Source organism: Borostomias antarcticus (genome assembly GCF_949987555.1).
Source record: "Borostomias antarcticus genome assembly, chromosome: 16".
NCBI lineage: Eukaryota > Metazoa > Chordata > Actinopteri > Stomiiformes > Stomiidae > Borostomias > Borostomias antarcticus.
Window position 1 is genome coordinate 7,448,569 of NC_140249.1, and position 11,186 is coordinate 7,459,754.

Sequence of the window (11,186 nt, forward strand, 5' to 3'; positions counted from 1 at the left end):
AGAGGGAGGATGGAAGATAGGAGGAGAAGAGAGAGATGAAGGGAAAGGAAAAGAGAAGAAAAGAGAAGAGGAGTAGAGGGAGAGAAAGGAGATGGATGAAAAAACACAAAACAGACAGTGGGATGGAGAGGAGGAACTGATAAATAGACTGAGACTTCATTCACAATGACTAACTTCTGCATCCCTCACACGGGACTACAAAAGGAACAGGAAGTAAGATCTGTGTTTGGACCTATTAGATGCTTCAGGACCACCACACAGCCAATCAGAATCTGCCGAGAGTGCAGACGTTACCTATCAGTAGAACACCCCTCTTCTCGCCAGCCCCACCCCCTCTCCCCTTGCTCTTCTAGCCCTAACCAAAGCCCTCCAAGCTCACCCAATAATAAACCCCAACGTGGAGAAATGGAGTGAATATACAGTATACAGTAGTTATGAATTTAGAGGGTTCCCTGTATGGGACTAGAACCAACCCACAGCCCTGCAATTATTAATCCAACACCCAAACCATATCGTCAAGAGGTCTATACCTCAGTGTGAGGTAGCTGTGGTTGTCCCAAGGATCCTACAATATAATGTACATAATATATTATGTATACCTATACATTCTCTACCCGAACACCACTCACTGGAACAGGATGAAGCTGCCCCTAGATGCTGATCTCAGGTCAATTTGGCATTTATCCTGCAGGTGGTAAAGGTTAGGATCTGGGGAGGGTCAGTAGATCTCAGATCTGTGCCTAGCAGCATCTTCATACCCAAGCTCTTTCACTCCTCTTGTGGGGTACAGATCCTAACTTTCCCAAATGTCTTTATTTAAACCTGCATAGTCCTCCAACTGTCATTATTTAAACTTGGAGAATCCTCCAACTGTCATTATTTAAACTTGGAGAATCCTCCAGACTGAGTCATCCAACTGTCACCATGGAACATGGAATGTCCAGCAGAAGGGGGTGGACAGAACTAAGCAACAATCCTCATACCTGTCTGGATGGTTTGAGGAGGACTCCTGGTTGAAAGTGGTTTGTGACGTCAGTGGAATCCTATGGAAGATGACCTCGACCAGGCCGGCCAGGCTGATGGAAAGAGTTCAAGTCAATAGCCTAATCATTGACGAACTGGAAGGAATGGAAGTTTGGGATAATCAGTTGGAGAACATCTAGGATGATGCAGATTATGAAGTCGGGAATGTCAGTTTGCATTGGTGCTGGATTTTTCATGCGGAAAGTATTTATTTGTTTGTTAGTTTTTTTTATTTATTTCTTTTTTTAAAAGCTTTTAAAGCTGAAGAGAAGCTGTATCGGCTTCAACAATAAGCACAGAGACTGAAGATCAGTGGAGCGGTGGGCCAGTACCCCCCCCTCCACACACACACACACACACACACACACAGCCCACACACACACACACACACCCCACGCACACACACACACACACACACACACCCCACGCACACACACACACACAGCCCACACACACACACCACGCACACACACACACACACCCCACGCGCACACACACACACACACACCCCACACACACACACACACCCCACAGAGACTGTGGAGCAGTGAAGTGGCTGCTCTCCAGGGTAGAAATGGGACCTGAACTGAAGGGCTCAGTAATAAGAACTCCTGTCTTTGTTCCTACGTCAATCTGATCAAGCTCTTTCTGGGTGTCTACACGTCAGTGTCACAACAGAGACTGAAGATCAGTGGAGCGGTGGGTCTCCAGGACCCAGTACCCCCCCACACACACACACACACACACACACACAGACAACACTATGTAAATGTGCACACACACACATTAACTCACACTCTTGCATACACACACACACAGACACACACACATGCACGCTTGCGCGCGCACACACACACAGTAGTATGGGTGTTAGGTAGGCCAGTGGCTTAGCATCTAACCAACTACAGTCACACTGACGGCCTATCTAAGAAATCCAATCTGAGGAGAGACAAGCCTGAGGCTACACACTGCACTTTATATCATATCACACACACACACACACACACACACACACACACACGATTTCGGAGATTCACCATGTTAATACCGACATAGTATGTGATTGATTTTCTCTGAAATAGAACAAGGTATACTGTATGTTCCTAGAGTAACAACAGCTCTTTTGGGAGATCCAAAGTGAAAACGTTAATCAGTCATAGCTCTGAATACTGGAGAGCCAAAAGCACAAAATGTTTTATGGACATATCTATTTGTTTGTTTGTTGCTTTGTACCATTTCTCTCTCTCTCTCTCTCTCTCTCTTTATCAGTCTCTCTCAATCTATATTGTGGGATTCACACCCAGTACCCTTGTTTGACCAGAGGTTGGAAGGTAGGAACAATCCAATCCTGCTCCATGGCAACAGGAAGTGATGTAGATGTGTTGTACAGAGTCTTCTTCATGTGTTTGTAGTTCAAGGCACAATAAGGCTGTGTTTGACTTTGAATAACAGGGTATCATAACATGAAAGATAGATGTACTAGTATGGGAATATGTGCAGAATTGCATTAACACTGAATCCCTGAATATATAATTGGAAGGTGGAATATTTAACTCTGGATTGGTTAACCAGAGTTGATATCATGATCTCTAATCTCACCTGGTATATGGACAGATTAGCACTCTGTGACCTGAGAAACCCAAATATCAGCCTTGGAGAATTTTTGGTCCAATTATAGATTCTTGGATTCCCATCCCTCGTGGATTGAATCCTACCTGTTACGCAACCAAACTATGAACAGTCTACATTTCTAGTGCCAGTAAAAAATAAAAAATAGAATATCTGGTTTCTTGACGTCAGCCCCAGAAGCCCCGCCCAACTTGAACCCAAAGAACCAGGAAATCAACCCTTCTCTTCATCTCTCTGACCACAAAGAAGCACAGCAACCATTGTCACTGTAGCTCACACACCATGTAAGGAATTCACTCTGTAGTGTTGTACAAGATACTGCTGTGAGGTCAGTCAAACACAGTACTTACACAGTATTTAATCTTTAAATCAAGTAAGAGGTACATGTTCGCCCTGATGAACCCGTAGACAGATGCATCCATTATAAGACCTGCATTGCAAATCACAAGGGCACGTCTGGTTCAACCAGCTCTGTGTAAGTGGTTGCATTGGCTATTGCTAGATTCTACATGAGTGTTCAGTGTGTGCAAGCACGATGTGAAGACTGCGTGTCAACGTGGACAGAGTGTGTGAGACTGCGTTGGTACAGTATGAATCACGGCAGACATTTCTGCCTCCATCCACCCACTACCTGTCTCCTCATGTCTGTCAAAGGGCCACATTCTGCTATGTGCGCGTGCGTGTGTGTGCACGTGTGTGTTATTCTATGCGGCATTATGAAGTGTCTGTCAGATATCTGAAGCTTTCCCTGTGGAGATTACCCAAACATTCTGCATGAGTCATACTGTACACACACACACACACACACACACACACACACACTGGCATGGAGACAAAGCAGAGTGAGGTTGAGCATGCCCCCCCCCCCCACACACACACACACACACATTCCAATTAAACACATTCATGCATACACAGGCTACACACTAGCACTCTACACATGAGCAGCCATACAGATTGTGGAGTCCTGTACAGTGTTCTACGACGGACCTCTGTGTTTGCAGAAACCTCAGTACAACACACACTATAACACACACACACACAGTATAACACACCTGTTTGTCTACATCACCTCCCAATCACTGGGCTATAAACGTCCTGTTAGTATTACTGTCCTTGAAGTCTTGAAGCCTCTGCTACCACTACTGATCCCCATATAGGGATGGAGTTGACCCTTCCCCCCACCTGTAGATATCTGTAAATACAATTCAAAGGATCTGAACCTGAGAGGGGACGAGGGAGGAGGAGAGGAGAGGAGGAGAGAGGAGAGGAGCAAGGGAGGAATGTATAAGTGAGGAGAGCTACAGTAAGGATTCTAAGGTATAACAAAAAATAATAATCTCTCTCACACCATCGTCTGAACGTTGTCTAGTCCAATCAGAACCCATGTGGGAGATCATACATTCTGCTGTAAGCTTCTAAATAGGACCGTTTTCAGGTCAGAAAGAATCCTTTAGGGTTCCAACAGCACCTTATGGAGCTGAAAAGGGTTCTACAGGGAACCGTGGGGTTCTATATGGAACCTTTTTTCAGAAGGTTCTTCTGTTGGATCTGTATAGCACCCTTTTTATTAAGATTGTATGGGCCAATCAGAGGGTTTCTTCCTACACACGTGTACAGATCATCGACGGACCTATCCCGACTCGGGACACAACTCTCAGACAAAGATCTGACTGATCAGTATGGTGTCGTCTGAGTCCGACCTGGGTCCAAATACTATTTGAAATCCTTTTAGTTACTTCATCATTTTCTTGAGACTGCCTCGAGTGTCAGGTGGGTTTGCATTGGAGCCCATTGGTTTCATTGTGCTAGACGAGAACAATCGAGCACAGATAAATTGGAATGATTTCATATCTTGACCCAGGTCTGGTCCAAGTCGATCGCCCTTGTCCCAAGTTAGGGTTTGGGTCCCAGAGAAAGCACACCGATCAATGGTTCGATATCACAGAGCAAGTAACAGGGTACTGGTCATAAGACTGCAGAGAGTTACCACATGTAACCGTGGGATGTGTAGTTTTGTGGGTGTTCTTCCTGGTCAGGACAAGAACTACAGTGTCGTAGCACCGAACATCAAGGCAGAGGGTAGGACAGAACGGCGGTGGTTCTCTGTTCCATCAGCTCAGTCCTTCTGCCCGCCCGGCTGTGCAGGTTAGACTCGTCGTTTCTTCTACTACAGTGAGTTCAGCCCCACTCATACTCTCTGGCCCGGCTCAGAAACCACCCATCACCCAATCCAATGTTTCAGATCTACAGGAACCAGCTAGGTGCAAGCACCCCAATGCCTGGCGAGAACTACCCCATTTGTAATCCAAATAGGTTACTTTGAAAAAGGGAGAAGCTTCCGCCATGTTGCTCACACCTTTCCAGTTTCCGCTTTATATCTGTGGATCTTGTTTCTGGGCTGGGCCTATAGGGGGCCTTCTGGGTAATGTAGTCAAGTACTATCCTACATCTCTGCCACTCATCCCTGCATGGTCCCTTTTGGTGTTCCAGCCAGCATGAGAACAAGGACACAAACTGTGAATCATCTTTGTATTTTTTAATAATTCCTCAGCATTAATGGCTTTGGTTTGAAAATATATTTGTTTTTAATTGTTTTTGTAAAATATTTTTGTTTTTAGTTGGGACCTTTTTTTCTTTTTCTTTTTCTTTTTTTAAACCTAATTCTGATGTATAGATATTTAATCTAGCAATAGTCTTCCTATTAAGATATACTGTGCTTATGCATCCTCTGACTAACTGAAAATATCATATATATAAATAGATAATAATAATCAATCTGCAAAATGATTTTCCTAATAAAAATGTAAATTTTAAAAATGCTTCTGCTTTTTTTTTCTTGTAAATATATCTGAGACAGTTTGCTGAAACTCTGGTGCTGAGCTATTCTGTCATGAAGACATAAAGACAACATATTCGTCCAACAAGCACAGTTATGCAGGTGATAAGGACATAAGAATGTATTGGCCTAGCGGAGTCAGACAGGTGATAACTGTATTCTGCCTAGCAGAGTCAGACAGGTGATAAGGACACAGTGAGTAGGAGAGTCCTGTTCAGCTCCAACGTCGGTTGGCAGGGTATTCACACCAAACTGAGGTGGACGGACAGTCGGAGTGGTTCAGCCAGCTGTCAGGGTGCTGTGAACTGGGCTGTACACAGGTACGCCAATACACTGTAAAATACGTACAGTATGTTCTTCTCTCATTCACAGCAGTCCCATCATGAGAAGCATGCATTCCCACCTACCCTCACTCCCCCCTCCCTCTATCACTCTCTAGCTCCATCTGTCTCTCTCTCCCTCCACACCCTCTCTCCTCTCTCCCTCTCCCTTCTCTCATATCCCTCCCTCTCTTTCTATCTCTCTGTCTCTTCCTCTCCCTCTCTCCATCCCTCTCTCTCCCTCTCTCCCTCTCTCTCTCTCCCTCCATCCCCCCACCTCTCTCTCTCTCCGTCCCTTCTCTTGCCAACATCTGCTCGGGGATTCAGAGCCCAGCATGGTTGCTATGGAGACACGGTGACGGTTGTTGCATCAGAGTGTGGTGTGGCCCTGGTGGGGACAGTGACGCGTTATGACAGACAGAGATCTCCCGTGTGTGTGTGTGTGTGTGTGCGCGTGTGGATTGCAGACTGTATTGCATCCCTCTGTTGGATATTACTGTAATAATGAGGCAATGCTGTTCTCCAGTGACACACACACACACACTCTTACTATGTCCCCTCCATACACACACACATACAAACACACACACACACACACACACACACTTTACCCTCTCCCAAAGTCTGGCAAATTATAATATTAATTATAATATAATTATCAGGCCTCACTTACATCTGGTGTTTATACAATACAGTATGTGTCCTAGAAAACAAACTGTACATACACACACACACACACACACACACACACACACACACACACTGAACCATAGGTAAGCCAGCTGTCGGGCGGTCCATGGAATGTTCCGGATGCTAAGATTCTAGAATGTGAGTGTGTAATCTGATGTTCTATTGTTGTCTTCAACATTCACACAGAGAACAAGCTCCTTCAGCCAGACATCAGAGAGAGAGAGAGAGAGAGAGAGAGAGAGAAAGAAAGAGAGAGGGAAGGAGAAAGTGAGACACTTCAAATGCGGAGAAATGAAAGAGAAATGTAAAGACATAGCATGTCACACTCCACTGGAAATGAGGGCAATGCGGTAAATGTTCTCTCACTCTCTCCTCCCTCTTTCTCTCCTCCCTCCCTCTTTCTCTCCACTGCATTGTTTATACCTCGTCCCTCTCTCTCCTCCCTCTCCTTCTCCTCTCCCTGTCGCTCTCCCTCTCTCCTCCCTCTTTTCCTCTCTCTCTATATCCTCCCTCTCTGTCTCTCTCTTTCTCCTCCCTCATTCTTTCTATCCTGTGTGTGTGTGTGTTCTATAAATAGCACTCCTGTGTTTATAATAAGTGGTTAAGCTGGACTAGGGGTTCATGAAACCAGAGACAGCCACGGAGTAACACAATGGGAAAAATGTGTGTGTGTGTGTGTGTGCCTGTGAACAGCCATGCTACTTCCTCCAGGGTGCAGCAGAGCAGGAACAAACAGGCATAAAATAGAAGTGATCCAACGCACACTAGGAGTTATACTTTTATTTTATTTTTATTCATTCAAATATGATGGCATACAACACATTTCACACTGTGGATTCCTCAGGTTCGCTGTGTGTGTGTGTGTGTGTGTGTGTGTGTGTGTGTGTGTGTGTGCGTGCACGCATGTGTGAGTGAAACTAGGTTCTTGTGAATCCTTGAGTAAGTAGTGAATTGTTAGTTAAACTCACTCCCCCAGTATAAATGCCGTCCACCTGCGCCGATGAAGACCTAGATTTCATCAGCTTTTCATCAGCGTAGCTGGTTAAAATAGTGTCTGTCTCGTGGGAGACTAGGGTTCAAATCCCACCCAGTGCATGCAGAAACATGTGGGTTATGTATGTGCGTGTGTATGTGTGCAGTTTATGTAGATATGTATGTTTGTGTGTGTGCATACATGAATACTGTATTTGTGATTGTTGCATTTCATCAAGCTGATTAGAAGGAATGTGTCATTATCGTCTTTTCACCTGTTATTTTACTGGGTTAATCCCTCTGAGATTCAAATCACATCATAGATCCAGACAGAGACTCCTCCTGATCTCTACCGCACTGTTTATACCTATCCATCACGGCAGATCTGTGAAAATAAGGGCTTGGACACACTGAAGGGAAGAGCTGCCTGGAGCTGAACGCATGCACCCCAGGCCCCGCACGTCAAACGGAACATGAAACGGATTAATTCCCTCAGTCCCAGTTCTCCTAGGCTGCCTGTAGGGTAGTCTACACTTGTCCACTCCCATACATGGATTTAAAAACATAGGATGGGTGTTAGACTGTTATTTTTGCACTAATCCTTTGCGTTTAAATCAACGTTGGAGGAGTGTACACGTATGTCCTACTTCAGTGTAGAAGGATGGCGGGATTGTAGCATCGCAAGACCGTCCTAATCTCGCGAGTTTGGGTGAATCGGGATGCCGTAGTCTGCCAGTGTCAAGCATCGAGTAGTACGGGCGCCCCCCAGAGCCAATATATGTCATTACAGCCTGAGGCTCAACACAGATGTTCACGTCAAATAACATGATGTCTACAGTAGGCCTTACGAAACGTTCGCCGCTCTGCTTAAAGTGTATATCCTATGTATAAACTAATTAGATATAGACAACATATTTGAGAAACCATAACGAAAGATGGATGCTTAAAAATGACGCAACCTAACGTTACATTTGCAGTGCAGGAGGTGGAGAGAAAGGCAGCTTTTGTAACACCGATTGGTTTTCAATGTTGGAAAAGGGCCACCCTATTCCACTCAACTTAACCGCGGATCTGGAATCAGCTAACTCTCTCACATTCTTGTGTGAAAAATGTAAAACTGATCTTAGACCTGCGCTAAGGGGTGGGGGACTTCGTGTTTTCCATTCCGACCTCCTTATCTCAAAGGGGAAAAGCAAGTTTGTATGTGAGAGAACGCTCGCTGTCACAAGTGTTGGAGGGAGGAAGGAAGGAAGGAGGGAGTGAGGGAGGGGGGGAGCGGGCAGACACGGGCAGCGGAGGGGGTGGCGCTCGGCTCGGTAAAGACGTGGAGCGAACGAACAGAGGAGGAAGGAGCGAACCTGGCCCTTTAAATCACAAAATCAGCGCATTCGGAGGTGAGTTTAGAAATATTTGGCGATTTATGTCTATATTTACAATACGTCTCTGTAGAACCATGCCTCTCTTTTTCCGTTGGTGTATGATTGTCACCCCGGATTTTGGCCACCGAGGGCGGCTGTTTTTGAGAAAGGCTTCATCGGTGTCACGAATTCGGGTTTCCCGAGACTCGGTCGGCTGAGGGTGGGGAGGAGGAGCGGGACGGGGTCAGCGCTATATATTAGCGGACTAGCCTACTGAAAATCCTAACCGTTTTAACCGCTGGGTATTTGGGAAGATTATTCCATTTGCATATAATCGGAGAATAGAGGCATATGCTCGAGCCCATTGCGGATGACTATAGAACCATGTTGTAATCTTCCTAAAACATGTCACCACCCTGTTCTCACAGCTAACAATTATTACCGGAGCGGCCTGTTTGTCTACCTCTTTCTCAGGCGGTCACACGTTTAATGCTCAATCTATGGCCCTGTGTGTTTTTCCCAGGGTCGATGTAATGTGTGTGCGCGCGCCTAATGTATAGAGCCATGAAGGAGGACATGCTGTTCTATCCATCAAAATGCCCGCATTGTGTTTTCACACGGTAGATTGCGTGGCCTGTAAGGCCGACGTTACGTATCATTGAAATCTAGTGGAGCAACAACCCTAACAATAAATGAGTAGCCTTCGTGCGTGCGTGTGTGCGTGCGTGTAGGCTGGGACCCGGGCAGTTTATTTGCAACGTTGCCGACCTGTAGCCATACAGAGGCCTAAATTGATTGCCCTACAGGGGCTCATTTTCTGTGTGATGATGCTATCGATTAACGTGTCTCCTCTGCTGCATGCAGCTACAGTATGCTGAATCTGAAATACAGCTTTCTATATTATGCTGCGTTTCAGGACTACCTTCTGTAGTAGTGCAGGGAAGCCCGTGGAGAAATCAACAGGCCTCTAGACATCAGCTCGAGCCTACAGTATAGGCCCGTTTTAAAGACACCGGGTGTTTAAATAGTTTGCCACTGAAGTTAGGCTACATTTCAGATTTAGACTTCAGCGTGGCAGTAGATTGGTGGCCTGTTATTGTCATTGATTGTGAAACGGCATGGAGAGCATTTTTCATTAGGCCTGTTTTGTTCTGTCTTTATAAAGACACCAGTCCATATGTGAGCAGGTAGGAATGAATACAGGCTTCTTGACTAGCCTACTGTTACATACCCACAGACTCAAATAACCTCTGGAGTCTGCTCAGTCATTCAGGGTTTGGTGGAAATCTGTGTGTGTGTGTGTGTGTGTGTGTGTGTGTGTGTGTGTGTGTGTGTGTGTGTGTGTGTGTGTGAGAGAGAGAGAGAGAGAGAGAGAGAGAGAGAAATGTGTGGTATCAGGAAAGACCAATGTTTTTACATCACATGGTTTCTTTGAGACATGAAGGTCTATAGTCATCTGGCCTGGCAAGTCATCACAAATGATGAGCTTGTGCTTGTGGGATTGTTCTGTGTATTGGTAAATTGTGCCATTGTTTAGCGCAACACTCTTCCTCCTCCCCCCATCTGTCTCTCTCTCACACACACACACATACACGCACATACACGCACACACGTACGCACTCACACACAAACCCTAATTACAGATGAATCACTTAGCTACTTCACAGCAGAAGTAATTAAAGCAGGACTCTTCCTGCTCCTGAGAGAGAGGGGGAGAGGGAGGGAGAGAAGAGGGAGGGAGAGAGACGGAGGTAGAGAGAGGGAGAGGAGAGGGAGGGAGGGAAAGAGAGAGAGAAGATGCAGATGATTTGGTCTCTAAGTAAAGTTATTTTACTTACAGAATGCCCATAGGTCTGGGCTGAGTTTCCCAGAGGCATCGTAGCGCTACGTTCATCGTAGGGCTATGATGAACGCCATAGCTTACAATGAACGTAGCGCTACGATGCCTCTGGGAAACTCAGCCCTGGCCTGCACATGTTCTGGATACCCTCAGTACTTTCACGTTTTCCCTACGTGTCGCAAAAATGATTATAGCTAATCAATTTGCAATGCAACACCTCTCCTGTTGGTGGCGGAGGGTAGGAAGAAGTAGTTGAACGCAGGGTGAGACACCGTAAGCCATCGACCTGGTGTGTGTGTGTGTGTGTGTGTGTGTGTGTGTGTGTGTGTGTGTGTGTGTGTGTGTGTGTGTGTGCTGGCCCACTCACCCGTCCAGCAGCATATGAGAAGCAGATGTGAGCACACCTGCAGGACAGCCCCACCCATCTGACCTGCCGCACACCTGGCCCCGCCCCCTACACAGCCATCCTGTCAATCAAACCTGACGCCCACCCGTGCACCACCAGTCAGGTAGGC

General features: G+C 46.0%; 1 protein-coding gene across 2 annotated transcripts in view; it reads left to right on the forward strand.

Annotated features, from left to right (window-relative positions):
* Positions 1–8,760: 8,760 nt before the first annotated feature.
* Positions 8,761–11,186, forward strand: part of gng7 (guanine nucleotide binding protein (G protein), gamma 7) — a 4,368-nt gene continuing 1,942 nt past the window's right edge. Inside the window, exons 1-2 of one of the 2 annotated variants that reach the window (XM_084451173.1) lie at positions 8,761–8,867; positions 11,047–11,180. The gene's annotated coding sequence lies outside the window, so the exon portion shown is untranslated. The remainder of the gene's footprint in view (positions 8,868–11,046; positions 11,181–11,186) is intronic. The other variant, XM_084451174.1, reaches the window with a different exon arrangement.